We start from the raw sequence: 21742 nt of genomic DNA, 5'->3' as shown, positions 1-21742 counted from the left end.
CTGGCTTAGAGATGAATTCTAATTGATGTGAATCATGAGGGCCTGGTTTTCCAAGGAGTTTAGGAAAATCAACAGAAAACTGGGTCCTTAAGATTTATAGTGTTTGTACGAATATATTTTAATATTGCAATTTAGAAGTTTAATGGGTATAAACTAAGTCAAGTCAAAAGGCCAAATTCCTATTTTGATTCTATGTCAACAAAATCTATTCAAGTGGAATGCATATAAAGTGCTATGGAGGACTCAAATGCATGTCATTGTAACATTTTAGAACAGTTAAAAAATTATAACAATTAGTAATAGTATATAACTGATTATGTAAAAAAGGTATTGATTTAGCTCAGTGGTTCCGGCGCCTGCCTCACAAGTGCAAGGTCCCGAGTTCGATCCCTGGTACCAAAACAAGGTATTCAAAGTACTGTCCATGAATTCTCACATAATCTACAAACAACTCTTCTGAGGTATAAAGTGCTCACTCCCAATTGTACAAGAGGATGTTATGGCACAAAGTATTTGCCATGGTTACCCAGCTAGGAGGTGGCAAACCTCTGTACTCTGGTTTTGTGTTCATATTTTAACTGCTATGCTAAATAAATAAATTCCAGGGCAATAAAAAGACATAATAAAAATTAAATTGCACAAAATTATAAACTTCAGTTCATTAATACTAAAGTCTAGAAGAAAATAAAGTAATATCATCAAACATCAGACAGATAACTTATTTTCAAACTGGAATTCAATATGTTGCCACTCCAGGAATCAGAAATAAGTGTGGCCAGGCACAGTGGCACATGCCTGGAGTTCCAGCTACTTCAGAGGCCAAGAGTTTGCAGCCAGCCTGTGCAGCCGAGTAAGACCTCACCTCAAAAAATTTAAAAAGTGTGGCTAAAAGGATTTTAGGCATGTACTCCTCAAGCTTACCTACTTTAGATACTTTCCCAGGAGACTGAGAAATAGTGGAGAATGAACTCCACAAAAAAGATAAACCAACTTGAACTGTCACCCAAAAACAGGGACTCTAAGGGAGAAGAAATACCAAGGTGACTGTTCTGCCCTATACTACCTCACAGGACAGCAGAAAGTCAGAGAGGTCTAATAAAGATTTCTCCAGCAAAAAGAAAGACCTAATGAATATTAGAAAGTTTTAATACACTGAAAATTAACCAGAGAAAAATCATAACTTGGAGAATATGAAATGTTTCTGCAGGATGTCTAAAGAAAACAATATACACAGTAGAGTGAAGAGAAGCAAATTACTAATCTTAAGAAAAATTATTTTACAAGAAAGGAAACATGATCATAATAAGCCACTTGACTCACTTGGGACATGAACATCATTATATTCATGAAACAATATGATTTCACCCAAAAATTGTCGTATGGCAAACAAAGATTTGGGACACTAAAATACTAGTCTATATTAGGAAATATATGATATCTAGAAGTGATATTAAGAGATAGATAGGTCCATAAGAAATAGTGAAGGGAGCCAAAGTAACTGCCTCTGAGCACAAGAGACTGGGCTGCCCAGGAATATAAAGCTCTTAGTCCTAGGATGGTCCTCCCTATCTGTAGTTCCACTCTCCACAGCCTCAGCTCAGTGAACCTCAGTTCAGAAATATTAAGTGGAAAATTCCAGAAATAACTTGTAAGTTTTAAATAACTTTTATTATGGTATATTATTGTAATTCTTCTATTATGGTTGTTCACCTGTTACTGTACCTAATTTAGAAATAAAACTTTACCATAGGTATGTGTTTAAAAAACTATGCATGTAGTGTGTGTATATGTGTGTGTATGTATGTATATATATATATATATATATATATATATATATATATATATATATATATATGTATGTTTGGGTACTATTTGCAGCTTCAGGCATCTACTGGGAATCCTGAAAAGAAGCCTTCATGGATAAGGGGAGTCAACTGTACCTGTCTTCTTAAACTCTAAATTAAAGAATTAAATAAAAGCACAGGTAGAGTAGCCCACCCATGTAATCCTAGCACTCTGGGAGGCTGAGACAGAACGATTTCAAGTTAGAACCCAGTCTGCGAATTTGATGAGACTCTGTCTAAACATGAAAAACAAAGGACTGAGGATGTAGTTCAGTGCGAAGGACCTGGATTCAGTCCCCATTACCACCACTACCACCACCATTCCACAAAAAACAAAAGCATTAGGACACTGACTCATTACTCTCTGTCCCATTTCCCCTTTCCATTTACAATAACTCTACCAAATGAAGCCCCTATCTTGGTTCCTGCTTTGTTTTGTTTTCTTAGTGCTGGGAATTGAACCCAGGGACTCATGCATGCTAGCCAAGTACTCTACCACTGAGCTACATTCTCAGCCCTTGGCTCCCTTTTGAAATCCCCAAAGCTTAACTTTTCCAGTATTGAGCCACAACAAAAGCAAAATGAGACTACAAAAACGGACTCCGTGAAGAAATTGAGAAATTTGGGCTGCAGGCACACAGCCAGCTCTTTCTGAATCTACAACCAGTGAGTTAGTACTGCTCTAAGTCTATCCCTCTGGCTGGCTACTGCAACCTGCTGGTTTTAAGGCCGTATTCATGCTGCAACATTTTTTTAACTCTAGCCACTCTAGGTGATAACTATAGATTATCAAAGTCAGATGCCAAATTCTTCTCTAATTATATGCCAAAGCTACAAGGTTGACTTACAAAACTTTTTCTAATTTCAGAAACATTAAAATGCTGTTTTAGAAATGATATGGAGTTGGAGGTGGGTGCTGGGGATCAAACCCAGAGCCTCAAACATGTTAGGCAGGCAATCTATAGCCCCAGCACAGAAAAGATACTTCAAAAACAATAATTTATTAAAACAAAGCTCAACACTGAAAAGCTGCTGATCTAGACAATTCTGTCCAAAGTCACGAAGCACACTACTGAATTCAAGATTCAAAGCCTACTTAATTACAAGTGGCAGAAAACTCTCAAGTGAGTGGCAAAAGACAGGACAAACATTTATCTCTGTCTCTTGTATAGGTTGTCTAGGACTGAAGGACCCAGCTAGCTATCAAGGACCCAGGCCACACCTTTTGCATTCCTCTGCTATGCATGACCTCAATCTGTGGCCCAAAACAGCATCATCTGTGTTTCACTGAACAGGACAGAAAGAAGGGTAAGGGAGCAACAAGCACAGAAGCTCCCTTCAAAAGCACTACGGGGACCTCAAGTGGCCACAGCTTAATCACACAGCCACACCTGCCTAACAGTAGGCTTGGGAAAGGGATCCCAATAAAACCAGCTACTGGTACCCGGCTAAAAGTTCCATAACCATAGAAGAGGGAAAAATGAGAACTGAGGGACAAATAGTCACCTCTGCCATACTTGCCACAGACCCAATGCTCTACTCCATAGAACACTGCTCTTCACTATAGAGTTTTATACCCACAACCCCATCGTTATTTCCATTTCAATAGAGATTTTCTAGCACCCAAGAGATGCTCTAAACTCACACTATTCTGAAGGTGCCCTCCCAGAGTCAGGGGACAACTTCTGCGAAAGAGTAGGTCTTTCAGGCATCCCTAAATTAGGACATTGATAGCGAAATTGGACTTGTAGACCTTGAAGAAAGATCATGGATTATTTTGAACCATTCTTTTTTTTTTTTATTCCTAACCAATGCATATGACATTTACATATTTTCTTTGCCTAATTTAGCCAATGGGCACTTTCAGGGTTTTTTCATTAATTTTATTGGTACATTTTAGGCATACAATATAATGACATTCATTATTGGGAATTGGTACCTTTACATAATATCTTGGTTCTTATTTTTTCCCCATTCCCCTGCCCTCTCTACAACCTCTCCAACCCTCCCTATTTACAAAGACTTTGTTTCCATTTTTTTCCTTTTCTCATATTTATTCTTTTCCCCTACCCCTCCCACTTCCCCTTCCCCTTTGGACCTTCTCTTCCTGCTGCTATCAAGAAATCAACCAATAACAAATCCTAATAGGGCTGTGGGAAAAAGGAACCCTTCTCCACTGTTGGTGGGAGTGTAGACTGGTACAATCATTGTGGAAATCAGTACAGAGATACCTCAAAAAAGTAGGATTAGAGGTTCCATTTGACCCAGCTATTCCTTTGCTGGGTATCTTCCCAAAAGAATTAAAAGAATCATATCAGAGGGATATATGTGCACCGATGTTCACAGCGGCACAGTTTGTAATAGCTAAAACTTGGAAGCAGCCCAAATGCCCATCAGCTGGAGACTGGATAAAGAAAATGTGTTTTTTTAATAAAATGGAGTACTACTCAGCCATAAAGAATGAGAAACTAGAGACATTTATAGCTAACTGTATGCACATTGAGGCCATGCTCTTAAGTAAAATAAATAGGACACATGTGTAAATACCATATAGTTTCTCTGGTGTGAGAAACTGAAAGTGTAAATAAGGATCAAAATGTATAATACATTTTGAACCACTGTGATGCCACAGAAGCTTGTGTGTGTGTGGTATTGGGAACTGAATCCAGGGCCTTGTACATACTAGGCAAATGTTCTACCACCAAACTTCAATCCTCAGCACTAAATCAAGTTTCTTTTCATAAAAGTAGTCAAGTTTATTTTCAGTCTGGGTTTGCTTTTCAATGAATAAAATCCCTTGAATGGTTCACTTCTTCAGTGTGATGAATGGTTGTTTTGCTTTTGGATCTTGAACTAAAATTTGTAATCAATCAAAATTATGGACTGGAAATATTGTATCAGAATGAATATAATTAGGGATACTACTTGAAACAAGTATTTGATGTCTACCATGTACTTGGCAAGGTTAAGTTTTGGAGCTGCTGCAGATGGTTTAGCTGTAAGAAAAGCATATCAACAAGCTAAGCCAGAGAAAAGATCCACAGACCACAGACCACAGATGAGGGGATCCCAAAGCATCCCTAGGGAAATCGGAGAAAAATACACAAGACTTGTCAAATAGAAATGTACAGAGCACCAATGCAGCCAGACAAATTCCAAGAGAGACTTGAGTGTCTGGAGACAGGCAGAAGCTCCAAGTGGGAGGTCAGTGGGCCAAGGGGCAGCAAGTCACCAGCTCAGTTCAAGAGTCTGGATTCTATGTTGTGTGCAATGTGAGTCTGCCGAGCTGTGAAGGTGGGCAGGGACCCTTGGCTCAGCTGAGGTGAGGAAGATGTTCCAACCTAGTGAGGAGAAATGTAAGTAGGAAACTGTGGGGATGCATATGAGCTAAACACAGTGGTGGAGATGAGATACAAGAAATAAAGATAGAACGAACACAATAAAAATCATAATTTTCTAAAGCACTTTAAAGAAGACTGCAACTTGAAGACACAGTTACCCAGGGTTATCTATATCTGTACTCTGTATCTGTTATGCCCTAGGCTTACTTGTTTTCTTCCAGGACCATCACACTCAAATCCCTTAAAGGCACACTTCAAGTCTATAAATTAACCTAGTTGATAAAGTAAAAGGCAGAAACCTGAACTTAAGATTTAAACAACAACAACAAAAACAGATTCAAAGAATGTTTTTAGGCAAAACATCTCAGATCACCCATCTTAAAAAGCATACCTCCAAGAATACATATATATCCCCAACCTCAGACCACATCACGCCTCTCCCTCAGGGCCCACGCTCTATTTTCTCCAAGTGTGTACTTCTTTAACTCTCCCTAATAACACTTTTCCACGTCTCTCACAGGCACATCCCTGAATTCTTTTCTATGGTGAGTCAAGAACTTCCTTGGTGGACTGAGTTGAGGGCCCTACCTGCTCTTTGTTGGAACTCCTTGGAGCCAGCCTGGTGACAGAAAGGGGAAAGGAGACAAAATGTCAGCGAGACTTCAAAGGCTCACTGCTGTATTATCTGCATAGAGCAGCAGAGAGCACTGTACACACTAAGTACCCAATAAATATCTGTTCAAGTAAACATTTTAAAGGTCTACTTCACTTATATTAATATTTAAAGAAGGAAGTCACACCAGATAGTGTAGGAAAGCTGCATGAATAATCTATCACAGTTTAGATAAATACAAAAAGGACTTAAGCTTTGAATAAAGTAGAAGAATTTTATGTTTTTTTCTTTTCTTTAAATAAACTAGTATACGAGTTTAGTATACCAACTGTGGATATACTATGAGCTGAAAGCTGTGTTCTCTATTCCAAACAACAGAGGGGAGGCTCAACGTATGAATAAGAGATCTAGGTTAAAATGAATAATGTATTAAAACTCAGAGGTAGATACTATTTAGTTTAATTATCCAAGGAAAAACAATTCACTTTGTAAAACACAAATTTAAGAATTTTTAACTTGGGAGAGTGGGGCAGGAGAATCCTGAGTGAGGCAACACAGTGAGACTCTGACTCATATTTTCAACCAAAAAAAAGTATTTTAAAAAAGAATTTTAAAAAATACTACTTTACAAAGAATGCTATGAGAGAAACTATACCATAGGAAAACAAAAATCACAAAAGCCTACTCATAACAATATATCTCTCCTTCCACCTACCCTCAAAACCACATAATGATGAAGCTTGTATTTATCATTAAGGTCCTATAGTTTAGTAATTATTTTTATAGGACAATCAAATATGACCAAGTATTGGGCCTGGGGATGTAGCTCAGTGGTGCTGCGCCTGCCTGGCAAACACAAGGTCCTGAGTTCAATCCCCAGTACAGAAAAAAAAAAAAAAAAAAAAAAAATATATATATATATATATATATATATATCACCAAGTATTTTAAAAGCAGAGAGATACTGGAGTGTAGCTCAGTGGTACAGAACTTGCCTAACCCCATGCAAGGCCCTGGATTCCAACCTAGTATAATTTTTAAAAATTTTTTTCCCGGAAGAACATTGTTTTGCTGGGCATGGTGCTACTTGGGAGAATGAGGCAAGAGGATCATGAGTTCAAGGCCAGTCTGGGCAACTTAGGAAGACTATCTCAAAACAAAACACAGAAAAAAAATAGAGATTGGTGGTAGACAGACAACATACCAAAGTCCTCTAAAACACACCTGAAATATAAAAGCAGTATCCAAAGGAAAATAACCATTTTTACACTAATAGAGGTTAAATAATTCACTGATATCCTGTCTAAACCACATAGGTAAGGGTTTTTAAATCTTCTGTTACAATTTAATGAGCCCTGTCAATGGAAAACTGACATCTGTTAATACTTCTGTAGAGGTAGGCAGTCTTAAGATGACCCACACTACGAAATTAAAAGCCTTTTGGGGGCCAGGGCTTTGAGGGAGGTTGGGAAGAGGCCTTGGTGGATTGTGCTAAGGACATTACAACTGATAAAGAGCTTCAAAATCAACACAAAGCCAATTAACTGGCCTACTGCTATTTAAGAATTCTGATTCCTATAGTTCATTTCAAAAATACGCTTTTAATCCAAAATTTTCTGGCTCAAGAACTTACTAAAAACTTCAAACCAGGATAAGGAAGACCCCACACATTCACAAACTTTTAAAACTGCATTCCTAAGAGCTTAGTCAGTAATCCTACTAAGTAGAATGTTTTAACATTGGATTCTTTCAAATAACTACTCTTCAGGACATCCTATATTCATTAAACATATCCCAAAATACTGCATAAAATACAAAGTTGTGTTCTACCAATCCTCATCTCTTGCAGCAAGATAATGTCAAAGCCAAATTGCCAAATTAAACTAATGCATGTAGACTTTAAATCATAACACTCAAGCAATTCTAGTTTCTTCAGTCCCTCTCTTCTGCCCTTCCTCAGTTTATACATGCATGCACACACACACATGTCCACACACACATCCACATACACACCACTATAACCAGAACCATAATATGCAGTTGACCAAATAACCAAGGTTCTTCAGAGAATACAGTAAAGTGTGTGTACACACACAAACACACACACACACACAATTTTCTACCACACTCCATGTTGTTGCTGGTATAACCAATAAAACAACCGTGGTAACTACAAAACTTTTACATGTTGCTTAACCAGTTTTTGTATTTGACAATTTATACACAAAGCAGAGCACCATATTTGACTACTTTCCTTTTTAAAAAGCAGGTAAGAGTATATTCTCATTTGTTCATAATAATCTTTGCATTTTCACATATTCTAGAATTTATCTGAAGTCGGGGTAATTCAATCTGCTAAATACTACAAATGAAATGTGAGGGACAAAAAATATGTAAGATTTGAAAAGCACCTTCTTTTTTTAATTAACACTTAAAACTTAACTCCAGTGTTCTTGCTTAATGTAAATACCAAAAATCAACTTTATCCAGCCAACACATTCCTCAAAATACCAGAATTGAGAACTATAAAAATGATGTCTTATTCAAATTATTTGTCAAAAAAAAAAAAAAAAGACATTCTTTTGGGCTACACCAAAGATACTGTTTTTTCATGCAGCAATGCAAACAGTGCAACCAGACCAAAAGAAACCCAAACACCGCAGACCATATGATCATCTTCTCTGGAGACCAGTTACTCAAAGACCGGCTCAGCCTTACGGCAGTAATACAACTGAGCGAAATTACTTCTTTCGCCCTAAACTAAAGAATTTTCCTTAGACTCTCTGCCAGTGAAACATTATAGACTTTTCTGAGTTTTTATAGGCATAAAACTGTATCCAGATGTTTCTTGGTTATTCTGTATAGCACTTACAGTAGAACTCAAAACAAAAACGACAAGTTGTATAAAGCAAGCAACTTACTTTTCTATCCAGGGTGTCTCTGAAAACAGGAGAGAGACTTTTGGTCAGATTAAATCAGCATTCACTGACACTAGGTGACTGCTTCTGTATTAAAAAAAAACAGACTACTGCAGTGACGTGGACAATTAAAAAGAAACAATTTTGAAGGAAAAATGTTAAGTATGTATCTATACCACAACTGGAAGTTAAAATCTTTATGAATTGGTCCACAATTATTTTTTCTATACAAATAAATTCTTAAAAGTTTCATATCCTTAAATTTAGGAAATCTGGAATGTCCAAATAGTCTCATTAATAATGTAAAATATACAAGAGAAAGATCTGGAAAAGTATGTATTGTACTGTTATCAATGGTTCATCATCTCAAGTGAAGAGGGATTTTTAGACATTTCTATTTTCTTCAGAATTCTATTTAAATATCAAAATATGGGGGCTGGGGATTTAGCTCAGTGGTTCCACTGCTTGCCTCGAAAGCACAAGGACCCGAGTTTTATCCCTGGTACAAAAAAAAAAAAAAAAAGCCCTCAAAATATGAAAAATGTGTTCATGTTCCATTGGAAACCACATTCTGTGTAAAATGTACTTTTTTGATCAAAGGAACTGAAATTAAAAGATCTGGAAATTATTTACTCATAACCATGGGCTAGGATACCTGTTTTTTGTAACTTTGTGTCAAAGCTGTTACTTTACAAAATAGTTAACCCAATCCCTTAAACAAATGTCTTTCAAATTCTAACAACAGATTGTATGATTCAGACACCTGAAATTCATGCCAAGAAATCTTGCAGGCAGAAGTCTACACATGAAGACAAACATTAAAATAGAGAAATACTCTTGAAATGAATATTACAGGTACTACTCTTATAACAAAGCTAATTCTACTATCCTGCTGAAAACAGAGCCCACTCATGGAACAGAGGATGACTAAAACTGATGAATCATCTTCCAGGGTCCAGAGTACCGAGTTCATTTAATCCAGTCTACATATTTTATATGCCAGAAAACAGGTCTGAAGAGAATAAGCTTTCTCGTGGAGCTTGCATTGCATTAACTCAGGAAGTCGGCTTTCATAAACCATACTCCACAGCACAGAAATGCCAGGGCACCGTTTTTATCAAAGATGATGGTGCCCTGACAACTGCGCAATGTAGCTGACCTGATGACTTTCAGGTCTGCACAATTATCTAGGCTTTGTTTCTTTTCTGTTGAGATAGTATCACTGTGTAGCCCAGGCTGACCTAGAACTTGTCAGATACCTGCCTCAGCCTCCTGAGAAGCTGGAATTATAAGTGAGCACCATTAAGCTTCACAAAATTATTCACAGACAGAATCAGGATTTAAATGATCTCCTACCTCCTCTTTGGTTCAGGATCATCTTGCTTCACAAAACTATGAAAACAAAATTTAATAGTGCATTCAGGATAAAACTCCAATTTTTATTCTTAACTCTCCATATATAACTCCCTTGAGTGAAACGGCATGAATCTCACAGACTAGTTAATCCTGCATAAAGAACATCATATATATTCAAAGGAAACCTAGAAACTAGAGACAAAAGAAGACAGAACAAAAGAACTAAAACAAGTCTAAAGACATCCCACATCAATATAATGTATTATACAGTGTCTCAAAGCTACGGGTAAAAACAAGAGTGAATGTTTCATTTGTATAGTCCAAACCTGAATCCTTATTGTTATATAATCCCACACTGATTATATTACAAGGGATTTTTTAGAAAGGGAGTCATAATTATGACTGTCATATTGTGTCTACTAAAACTAAATGATCTAGTCTTGCTTCCCAGTAGAAGAGGAGAGCTTCATCTGTGTTGAAGTCATACCGAGGAAGCACTTTTGGCTACATTCCCTGATGTCAATTAAGATAAGGAACCAGGACATTCAGTACTCTGCTGGGTCACACAAAGCCGATTAAATTTTTCTACAGAGAAAGTAGGACAAAAAGTGGACACGGTATGTTCAACCTTTTTTTTTTTATAACCCGCTATCACTCAATGATAGAGAAGATCTAACCACTACACAAAAACATTATGGACCACTGCTCCGTAAATAACCACAGCAGTTCTTCCAGTTTCTGAAACTGCACAGCCACCTGTGACCCATCACAAAGAAGCTCAAGGGATAAAAAGCAGACAAACAAAATAGACACAGAGTGCTCTTGAGAAAGTACTGGGAGGGAAACTGCTTGACGACTACATAACAAAACTAATCCATATTAGAGAATCACAAAGATAAGTTCATAAGAGAAATTATCTGCTGTGAACAAAATTATCCTTCTAGTTTCCTAAATCTGTGCAAAATACATACATATACTGACCCCTCTCCTTCTGCTAGATGGGTCTGAGAAGTTTAATTAAGCAAAATAATGATTACAGCTTCTCTTCACTTCTGACATGCCAATGAGGCTCCAAGAGAAAACAAAGTATATAGTGAAACGAAAACATAGGGAATCAAAACTCAAGAAAAAAGATAATGACTTTGAATACCTCTCGCAGTACTAGGATTGAACCCAGGGTCTTGGACTTGCTAGGTAAGTGCTTTACCACTGAGCTACACCTGCAGCTCTGAACTTTTAAACCATTCTGTAATGTGTCCCAACAGCAAACATTACTGTAGCTGTGGGAGGAGAGCCTTCATGAGTCATAGAGTGTCCTTAAAAATGCCCTAGAGATGTACAGGGATTTCCTGAAGCAAGTTAGGGTGCCCAGTATCTGCAATAGTGGCCTTCCTACAATAAGCCAAAGTAGAAGTGAACGAATGATCAAAACCAGGCAGGGCCTTCCCAGGGAGAAATCTGGCATGTCTCATTTCCTTCAATTACTTCTGTTTATGACAACCAGCTTTGATACACATCTCTACACTAATGCATCAACAGCTAGGATTTCTGTGGTAGAGATTGGGACCCAAACCACATGGTACAGAATTACCGCTAGGGGACCCATCCCAGGACCTAAGCACTGTTAATAGCATTTCCCCAACAAACATCACTGATAGGTGGGTGACAGAGCAAAATTAAGAGCCAGAGCTAATAATGGCTTAACTTCCTACCTCTCAATCTATAAAAAAATACTATAACCCCTGTTCTGGAACTTTGGGCTGCTTCATGAACAACATTTTAGACCTCAAATGTTAAATCCACAAGCACCCCTGGGTTGGATCTGTGGTATTGCAAAGGGTGGGCACAGTGGTGCACACCCGGAATCCCAGCTACTTGTCATCTTTACTGACTATACCACTGCCCATTCTACTGCCAGCTAGAAGCTTCTCTGAACCTGACAGTCACATGGAAAGAATCCATTTGCACAGAAGACAAGTTCCTTAAATTTTCAAGTTTTGTTCTTAAAATCACTGAAAGAATCATAAAACAGACAAATGATTTGAGAGGAGTAAACTTTTCATGGTGACCAGGGCAAGTTTGTTAACAAAGATTTTTCAGATGTGGCTGTTTAGATTTCAGAAGTTGCTAAGAGGAACATCCACACCCAGGGTCCACAGCAAGTCCCAGGAGAGCCATGTGGAACTCAACTGTAGGCTCAGGTGGAACCTGGCCAACCTAGGTGACTCTGGAGGCCTAAAACTCAAAGTGACCATAACAAACACAACTCAATTCTGATTTAAGAACAGATTTTGGGTAGGCACTTCAGAGTAAAATCAAGGTACTGATGATGTTCCTATGGGGCCCCAAAGCATTCAACAGCAGTGCTGATCTTATTTCCAGACAACTATATCTGCATGGAACACTCCCGGTCAAGGCCCACTTAATGAGGGACTCCTTACACAGGTTAATGAAACCTCAGGTAGGATGCATGGTTCTGAGAAGAAGGAGCTATCTTACGGACTGCTTGTTGTTAAGACTCATCTAAAACACTGGATGTAAATTAGATTTCCATAGCTGTCCATTAAACATCACTCACAAATAATGGAGCAAAATGAAGAAATGGTAAACTATTTTCAGTATTGAAACAGACATGTAATACTCCCCGGACTTACTCCTTTTTTAAGACCTAATTATAGCTGGAGAAGGTGGTGCACACCCCTAGTCCTAACCTCTTAGGAGGCTGAAGCAGGAGGACCACTTGAACCCTGGAGTTTGTCGCCAGCCTGCTGAGCAACATAGCAAGATCTCGTCAAGAAACGAAAAGAAAAGAAAAGAGGAAGGAAAGAAAGAAAGGAGGGAGGGAGGGAGCCTGTAACCACGCTTTTGGAAAGCAATTTCAAAAGCGAGAAAGAAAAAAAATGGGTTTTATGTTATTTTATGTTATCTTCTTTTAAGTGGAAAGCTTTGAGTGTGGGTTTGGTTCAGCACATGCCCCTCTCCCTGAGAACAGACTCTTCTACTCATGAAGATGAACTCCAAACTCCAAACTAGTAAATTTGCCCTGGTATAGGTGCCTACCTCAAACGGAATCAGATTTTGTCTTCCTGGCATTTGGATTTGAAGCAGCTGGTCGGACACACTGTGTTCTAGACTCCCGGGAACTGAAGCACATATCACTGCAGCAGCCTCCTTCCTCTGTGCACCAGAAGCAGGGGAAGCGAGTCTCTTCAGAGAAGAATGGGGCAGATGTACTGAGAGAGGCAGAAATGAAAAACAAGGAAAGGATGATCAGTAACTGACTTGGCTCCTGACAACCTTCAGATGCTGAACTCTGAGGACTACTCTGCACCCTTATAGTACTGATCCATGTTGTGTCCCATTCCCTTGAACAGATTTCTATAACTTTCAATTAAAGTTTTTGTTTTGTTTTGTTTTCTGAGACAGGGTCCTGGGACTTAGTTTGTAGTTCAGGCTGGCCTCAAAATTGTGATCCTCCTCCCTTAACCTCTGCAGTGCTGAGATTACCAATTAAGTCTTGAGTAAATCATTGACAAAAATTAATTACAGAAGAAAAATAATTTTTAAAACGGGATTTTTAAGCCAAGTGCGGTGGTGCAGGCCTGTAATCCCAGAACTTGGGAAGGTGAAGCAGGAGGATCACAGCAAGTTCAAGGTCTGCCTGGGCTACATACCAGTAGTGCATATAGTGAGACTCTATCTCAAAAAACACAAACAACAAAAAAACCCCAGGATTTTTAGCATATTCTCTACAACTGTAAAGGCTGAGAAACAACTTAAATGTCAACAACAAAGAACTAATTAGAAAATTACAGTATAGTAACTCAATGAATACAGTCCAACCGTTAAAAAACTATGCAATTTATAATACAACTAAGAAAAATATTTGTGTTTTATGGTTATACTCATGTAAAACATTAAAAAAAAGAACAGGGAAAACAGAAGCAGATGTGGATGGGGATATGGAGCAGTTATTGATGCTGTTGTAATTTCTTGTCTGTTATTAATCATAACTAAGGAGAGAAACCTAACTGCTAAAACCAAGATATAGCTCAAATGTCCATTACTGGCAGATGCACTTAAAAAAAAGGAGTACTCCATACAATGAAATACCACTCAACAACAAAAAGGTAAACAATTGATACACACAAAACAAATGTATCTCAAATGCATATGCTAAGTGAAAGATACAAAAGACAACATAGTAGGTAACTCTATTTTTATATAATATTCCAGAAAGGCAAAATTATAGGGACAAGATTAATGTGTCCATGGGAATGGGAGATGACTGAAACCACAAGACTTTTGGTATGATGGAAATTTCTATTCTTTGTAATTGGTAGTTACACACCTATATGTGGTTGTCAAAACTCAATCAACTATGTTATATATAAAAAGGAACAAATTTTGCTATATGTAAATTATATCTCAACAAATCATGCTTACAAAAGACACTGAGCTTGGAAACCAAGCCAAAATTACTTAGGTACCTCTAAGAATCTATTTTATTAGAAAATACGATATTTAGCAAATTTATCAAGAATCCATCTTAGGCCAAACATTCTACAAGAAGTTACTTCACAGTGAATAAAATAGACAAAAAATAAGCATAGCAATAGAAATTGTAATTATTGCAGAAAAGTACAAACACTGATCACTATTATGGAAGTTGGGGTCAGGAAAAGCATTTTTTAAAAAGTCACTGGTTTAGCTTAGACTTGAGAAATAAGTAGCAGGCAAGAGTTTTTAAACGCACCATTATATCAACAGTCAACAGCAATTCAACTGTTTAAATATATGAAGTGTAGTTATATTTTAATATTTTGGTATGATACGGAATGAGGCTTCTGAAAGAAGAGTCCTTGTGAAAACCTTAAAACAGTATTACAAACAGTAACCAGGAGCTGTAAAGAAGTGTTCTGGATTTTAGGAACCTTCAAAGAGTATAACAATTCCTCCATCCATTGTTAGTTTTCAAAAATTATTAACAGAATGTTATTTCCCTCAAATGACGTGGACTTAATGATAACTAAATCCGATGTTCTGGTATTTTTTTAAAGGCTTGGATGGTTTATCTTGATTACCAACTTGATTAGCTTGAAAGCTGCCTAGATTAGGAAAGCACACTCCTGGGTGTGTCTGGCTGGGGTCACAGAGGTGTGACCGAGGGGATATAGCTGGTCCACCCCGCTTCCTCTCTGGCCCTTCCCCTCTTGCTTCTGGGCCGTGAGAGAGCAGCTTTCTTCTCCCATACCCCTCTGCCATGATACTCCTGCCTTAGAGCCAGCCTATCATGAATGGAAACTTTTGAAACCATGAGACGAAATAAACCTCTCCTTAAATTGTGCATGTCAGGTATTTTGGTCCCTATGACAAAAAAGTTGACTGATATATTTTGTTGTACTTGTTTTTACTTTGGACTGAATTTACCATGATCTATTTACCAAGGTTTCCTGAGCCTCATGAAAGGTTCTAAATGATTACACATACTGCCTGACCAAAAAGCTATCCAAAATGTTTCCCAACTGGTAAGCAAAACTCTTCACATTATGGGGCTCAAGCTAAAGGACACCTCCTAAATTTGGCTTCAGAAATACTACTCCCTACCTTAGCTTTACTCTGAAACTCAGACTTTTTCTCTGTAGTAAATACCTCCGGGATTCTTCTCTAGCCAACCTCTAAGAGTTGAGCGTAAGGTATGTCTCAGCCCCTCATTCCCTTTCTCTTCTACACTCACATCTTGTTTTCAATACATTCTTTGACAAAACTCCCACAAACATATCTCAGCTCTAATTCGCCTAAGCTGCTCCAGATTTGATACTCAACTGTCATTTGACATCTATTTTCATATTTATTCTAAAACAGAACTCCAGGCTTGGAGACCCCCGCCACTTCCTTCTTTTCTGGTGTTTCTCACTCTCCGTAAAAGGCACCACTAGCCAGGTAGGTTGATCAGATGGAAAAACCTAGTAATGACCCTTAAATTACCTCTTTCCCACTAATCATAGTAGAAATTCCAATAGGCACCCCTTTGAAAATGCATCCCAAACACAACCATTTCTCACCTTCACTCTTGTCCCGTGGCCTAAGCCATCACTGTTTCTCTCCAACTGGGAAGTTACCAAGCAAAATGATCTGTCTAATGGCTTCTCAACACACCTATCATTTAAAAAGGGACCCACTGATCTAGAACAATGTTACAGTTTAAATGTGTGTCCCCCAAAGGTCCATGTGTAAAAAGGTTGGTCCCCTAGGTAGCACTACTAGGAGGTGCTGTGCACTTTTGAAAGGTGACACCTAGTGGTAGGTCCTTAAGTCATTGGGGATGTGCCTCAGAAGGGAACCGTGGGGCCCTGCTTGTCTGATGTCTCTTTGCTTCCTGGCTCATGATATATGCAGGATAATCCACATACACTTCTATGTTTCACCTTTGCCAGAGGCCTAATGTAATGGGGTCGTCTAATCTCAGATTGGAACTTGCAGAACACCGAACCAAAACAAACCTTTTCTAAGTGAATTGTCTTGAGTATTTTAATACAGGGATGCAGAACTGACTAATACAAACAATAATGAGCAACAGATTTAACCTCTGTGCTAAAGGTGACAAGAAACATGTCAAAAGCCAGAGGGTCTTGTTGCCGCCCCCAAATCATACCACCCTGTGCAAATTTAACAGCCAACCCTGAGACGCTACGGCTGAATCCTGAAAAATCAAGGGCTGTTCATTGCCAAGTCAAGGAGTTCAAATAAAATACTGTACTCTCCTGCTCTTATCTTATCCGACCTCTTCAATTGCCCTTAGAAGACTATGAGGAAATGGGTGCTGCTCTTGGCCTTTTGACCAGGTTTAATCTTTATGACTTGACATCTCCTAGCCCATTTGACTCCAACAGAAAATTTGTACCATATTGTATCCAAAGAGTTTCAGTAAGAATGTTAAATCATCCTCCCATAAACACCAGTTTTAAATGTATAGGCCTTTGTTTAAATGTCCTATTGTCTGCAAGTTCTAAAACATGGCTTTGTGTTCCAAGACAGTACACAGGAAACAAAGCATGTTACTGTTACAATTCCTCAGACTTACTGTGATCAACATTAAATATTAAATGAATTTCTTGCAAATTAGAATCTAGAAATATATTCCAGTAAGCCCAGATTCATAAAAAGAATAACCTCAATATTTATTATTTTTAATTTTTTAAAAGTTGGTCACTAAGACATTATCCCCCCCTACATAAGTCAGAAAGAAAACACTCAGACCTGCACACCTGTCTTCCCACAGTGTACCCTCCCCATGTGGCTGCCTGCTTCCCTCCTTATGTGACCATTGTCTGGCAGCAGGAAGGCCATGTGGATCTGTGTCATTCAGGTCCTCTTTGCAAGCCATGACTATTTTTAGGCTAACAGCCCCTCTGATTCCCAACTCGGCTCTAGATATAATGAGCCAGTCTTTCAAAGCCAGGCAAGTCCCAGGAAATTTAGGAACACTCTTGTGTGAAATACAGCAAGAATGTCTGATGGGCTAGATAGAGGACAGGCATGTCTAACCTCACTGCACTCCGCTGGCCACACCTAAGGCTGGGCCCCCACTTCAAATGTGCAACACATAGTGTTTGTGATTTTGTTACATTAAAATATCAAAGCTCAAAGTGATTTTACTACTCATGTATGGAGATTTGGACCTATGTGCTAGAAAATTTAAAACAACTCACTGATGAGATTTTCTTTGTTGAAATGTTACGTCCATTACCAACGCTGAGATTTCAGGTTTTTTTAACAGCCTTAGAAAGAAATATTGAATATAAGATATACAGACACAGATATAAATTTACATATATATATATAAATTCCAAAAACAAATGTATTATGTATCACAAACACATACCAATATTTTAAAAATATTAAAAATATTCAAAAATTTTAGTCACCTTTCAAAAAAAGAAGAGCATACAAAGAATGCAATAAGTTAAATATTCCCTGTGCTATTTATAAGTACAAGCACATATGATATCATTTCTAGTTAGAACAGACTCCAGAAACACAAACTACATCTGATGTTAAACTATGCCCAGTCTACTGCTGCATCTCTATAAAGGACAACTGAAGTAATGTGAACATTAAGAACTACAAGTTCAAGATAAATATGTGGTTGGCTTTTTCCATCTCACTACTAAAACGAGTACAGTGGATCCTTGACTTCCAAACTAGATCAGTTCCTGAGGGCTGGTTGTAACTCAAGTTGGTTGTAAGTCAGTATAGCTGAGATCTGGATGTTTACCTGGGTACACGCTATAGATAACAGGAGACAAATGAATCTTCCATTAACCTAATTAACCCAAGTTGTATGTCAGGCCGGTCATAACTTGAAGGTCCACTGTATTAAAACCTTAAAGTAGGCCTAAATGTCTTAGTAACTGAAATTTGGAGGGACAGTGCCTCCAAAAATATGGGTGGGTATATAATTCATACCACACATTTCCTCTATGGACATCCTGACATAACAGAATTGATTTCTTTTCCTTATAAATTACAAGAGATTGCAAATCTTGACAAAAATCAAGACTTTCGAACCTACAAGTTTATGGTGTTGATTTCTGTTGATAACATTACAAGAAGATCTTACAAAAATGTTGATCATAACAACTGGCTTTTATATTTGCCTCAAAGCTACAGGTTCAAAAACTAAAGGAGCCAGGGATTTAGCTCAGTGGTTCTGGCACCTGCCTTGCAAGCGCAAGGTCCCGAGTTCAATCCGTGGTACCAAAAAAAAAAAACAAAAACTAAAGGAGACTCACTTACTGGTCTTAGTTCTGGCAGTGAGCACCTGCTATGGAGTCTCTGGCTCTGCAGGTGAATCACCTTTGTCTGTCAGGTACTTTCCTCTCCATCACTTGGGAGTTAGGACTTCCCAAGTACTGCCCAATGTGTGTGTGTTCTGGGAGAACCAAGAAATACAACACGACCTCAGGAAGCAAGGAACCCAGCCAAGTGCCCTACCTTCCCTTAAAAGCAGAACAAAATCTCACTGTCCCAATAATGGCTACTTTTTGTATTTTTCAGATGGGAGTGTAGGAAGAAAGAATCTACCAGATCTTCGAATCGGTTCTCAGCAAACATAGAGGAATAGATGGCATAATATTTTATAAAAGAATAAATTTTAATAGGCACACTGTTGTGCTATGAGAAGAACTCAGAAATTCACAAGTTGAGCTTTGTTGGTTTTATATTTCTAAGGATAATGTGTTTAACTCAAAGCCTTTAATTCCATGAACATAATCTTGGGATGGCTTCAAATGTGTGACAGCCTTTAGAATCATAGGTACCTTTAAAATCAATCACCAGTCAAGACAGAAACTTAATAATTACCCCTGGCAATAAATTCTCAACAGAAACAATCCAGCAATGTGCTGGCTCTAACCTTAAAGACAACCTCAGTTGTGGCTGACAAATTCCAGACTGACCAAGGCCAGGGCCACAGTTCCCATCTCATAGATCTATGGGTCCTGGTGACATGGTGATTCAGCTAAGTTTAAGGCAGGTAGGAAGGGAGTGCAGATTTTTCTCTCCCAGGAAGAGCAGTGTGTGCCCTGAGTGGAGGCAGAGAGCCCAGCAAGCAGCACCCTCACCCTGCCATGATGCTGTCAGGTTCCCCCAAGACCCAGGAACAGGGTCAGAGAGAATGCACTGGGGAGGGGAAAAAGCCTTCAGGGAGTAAACAACCCCAGACAATTCAATTTGATTTTATTAAATTTAAATATGGAAGTTAGTATTTACCTGAGAATGACTATTTTAAACCATAAAGACCGGGTCATCTTGTGATTGCTGTATTATGTGTCCTCCATAAGAAAGATGAAATGACCCCCACCCCATGAAGTAGAGAACTGTGAGCTGGCTGGGTTATAAAGAAACAAAACTCCACATCTGAAACATAATGTATGTAGTTGCCTGAATGGCTGGGGATGGAACAAAGGAAAACACTCTTGAGCACAGCTAAGGAGCTGGGGGTTCTATGTTCAACAGGAAGAGTCAGGATAGTGAGTTTAACCACCAGCACTTAAACACATTGTGGGAGATTTTTGTCTTCAGAAATACAGGAAGGATGCACAAGGTAATTTGGTAAATTCAGTTCAGGCCCAGAACACAAACAAATTCACCATTATTTGTATCATTTAAGTCACCCACCTCAGACTATTTCATAACAAGGGTATACTCTTCTGGGAAGAAAATAAAAATAGACTTTTCTTTAAAAAGACTCCTTCCTTTTTGAGACAGTTCAGGCTGGCCTTGAACTTACTATATAGCCCAGGCTGGTCTCGAACTTGCAGTCATCATCCTGTCTCAGCCTCCTGAGTGCCAAGATTACAGTGCCATGCCACCACACCAGTCAAAAAAAAAGACTCTTTCCTAACTCAGTTGGCACAAGTATTGTACAGTGAGGCTGACCTAAGCGCTGAAAAACCACCTAAAGCTTGTGAACGTCAGAAAGGCTTGTAAGAGAAAGAGCTCTGCAAACAGCATTCAGCACACGAGGGACTGACAAGCAAGGACCAGCTTTCTAACACCCTGTCAATTCTGCTTTGGCCCACACTCAGGCACGTGTGAGGCCAGGAAGGGAGAGCAAGCAGCCACCTTTTCTCCGGACAGAGATAACAACATCAGTGCACAGATCTCCAAAGTCCAGGAAGCTACAGTGCACCCCCTCCCATTTTAGAAATGTTAATTCTGATGCTTCCAGAAGCACCCTGCACCAAAAACAGAGTTAATAAATAGCAGCAATGGACAGCAAACACAGTTCAAATGTGGACTTTTTTTTTTGAGACAGAATCTTGCTACATTGCCCAGGCTGGCCTTGAACTGCTGGGCTCAAGCCCAGCCTCCACCTTCATGTAGCTCAAGCTTCATGTGACACTGTGCCCAGCTCAAATGTATAATCATGATGTCCTTTACCCTCCTTCTCACAACAAAATCTCCTACATTTGGTAGCTGTACCTATACAGCCAGAGACTCCCAAGCCACATAGACCCACATTATTCATGAAAGATCTACATTATTCATGAAACTTCCAAACTGATTCATCACTGGATTACACCGGAAAGTCAAAAATAATCTTGGCCTTGTTTTTCCCATCTAGAAAAACTGATATAACAATAACAATCTATCTCATAGACTTTAGAGTTAAGTGAAATGTTTAAAAACTTTCTAAGTCACACACAATTGTTTGTTGGTACTGTTAAAATGTTAGCAATCTTTCATGACAGCTTTATTATTGTCCTTACTTACTGTTATGGCTTGTGTTTAGATGTGCCCCTCCCCACCCCCAAGCTAATGCAGATGAGGTGGGGCTTTCTTTTCCAGAGGTGACTGAATCCAGAACGTGTGATGCTGGATTAAGAGCATGTGATTACTAAACCACTACACATGAGTGACTGGTTTGGCACTGCCCTAATCTTGGAAGTCTGGATGGGATAAAGGGGGCAGCAAGAGCTGTTAAGATTCCTTGTTGCTTTGCTACTTTCTTGTCACTGTAAACTGTTTCTCCTCTGCCAAGCCACCCTGCCTTAGAGCCAGCTGATTATGGACTAAAACGTCTATGAACTGTAAGCCCCCTTTTAACTTTGGGTGTTGGGTACTTTGTCTCAGCAACTAGAGAAAAGTAACTAGAAAACTTAA

At 38.6% G+C, this 21742-nt stretch overlaps 1 protein-coding gene across 6 annotated transcripts in view; it reads right to left on the bottom strand.

Annotated features, from left to right (window-relative positions):
* The window catches only part of Mtus1 (microtubule associated scaffold protein 1), a 207934-nt gene that overhangs the window by 173553 nt on the left and 12639 nt on the right, over positions 1-21742 (bottom strand). For 2 of the 6 annotated variants that reach the window (XM_087217180.1, XM_087217178.1), the window contains exon 2: positions 13133-13305. The exons of 1 other annotated variant lie outside the window; for it this stretch is intronic. The gene's annotated coding sequence lies outside the window, so the exon portion shown is untranslated. Of the gene's footprint in view, positions 1-8719; positions 8804-10072; positions 10109-13132; positions 13306-17784; positions 17854-21742 lie in introns of those variants that run through there. 3 more of the 6 variants (XM_087217181.1, XM_087217182.1, XM_087217179.1) reach the window with 3 other exon arrangements.

This window comes from Heterocephalus glaber, unplaced genomic scaffold (assembly GCF_053883595.1).
Source record: "Heterocephalus glaber isolate CG9 unplaced genomic scaffold, H.glaber_assembly_v1.0 deba00001461, whole genome shotgun sequence".
Lineage (NCBI taxonomy): Eukaryota > Metazoa > Chordata > Mammalia > Rodentia > Bathyergidae > Heterocephalus > Heterocephalus glaber.
The sequence above is the reverse complement of the archived record's forward strand: the minus strand, read 5'-3'. Positions and strand labels throughout refer to the sequence as shown.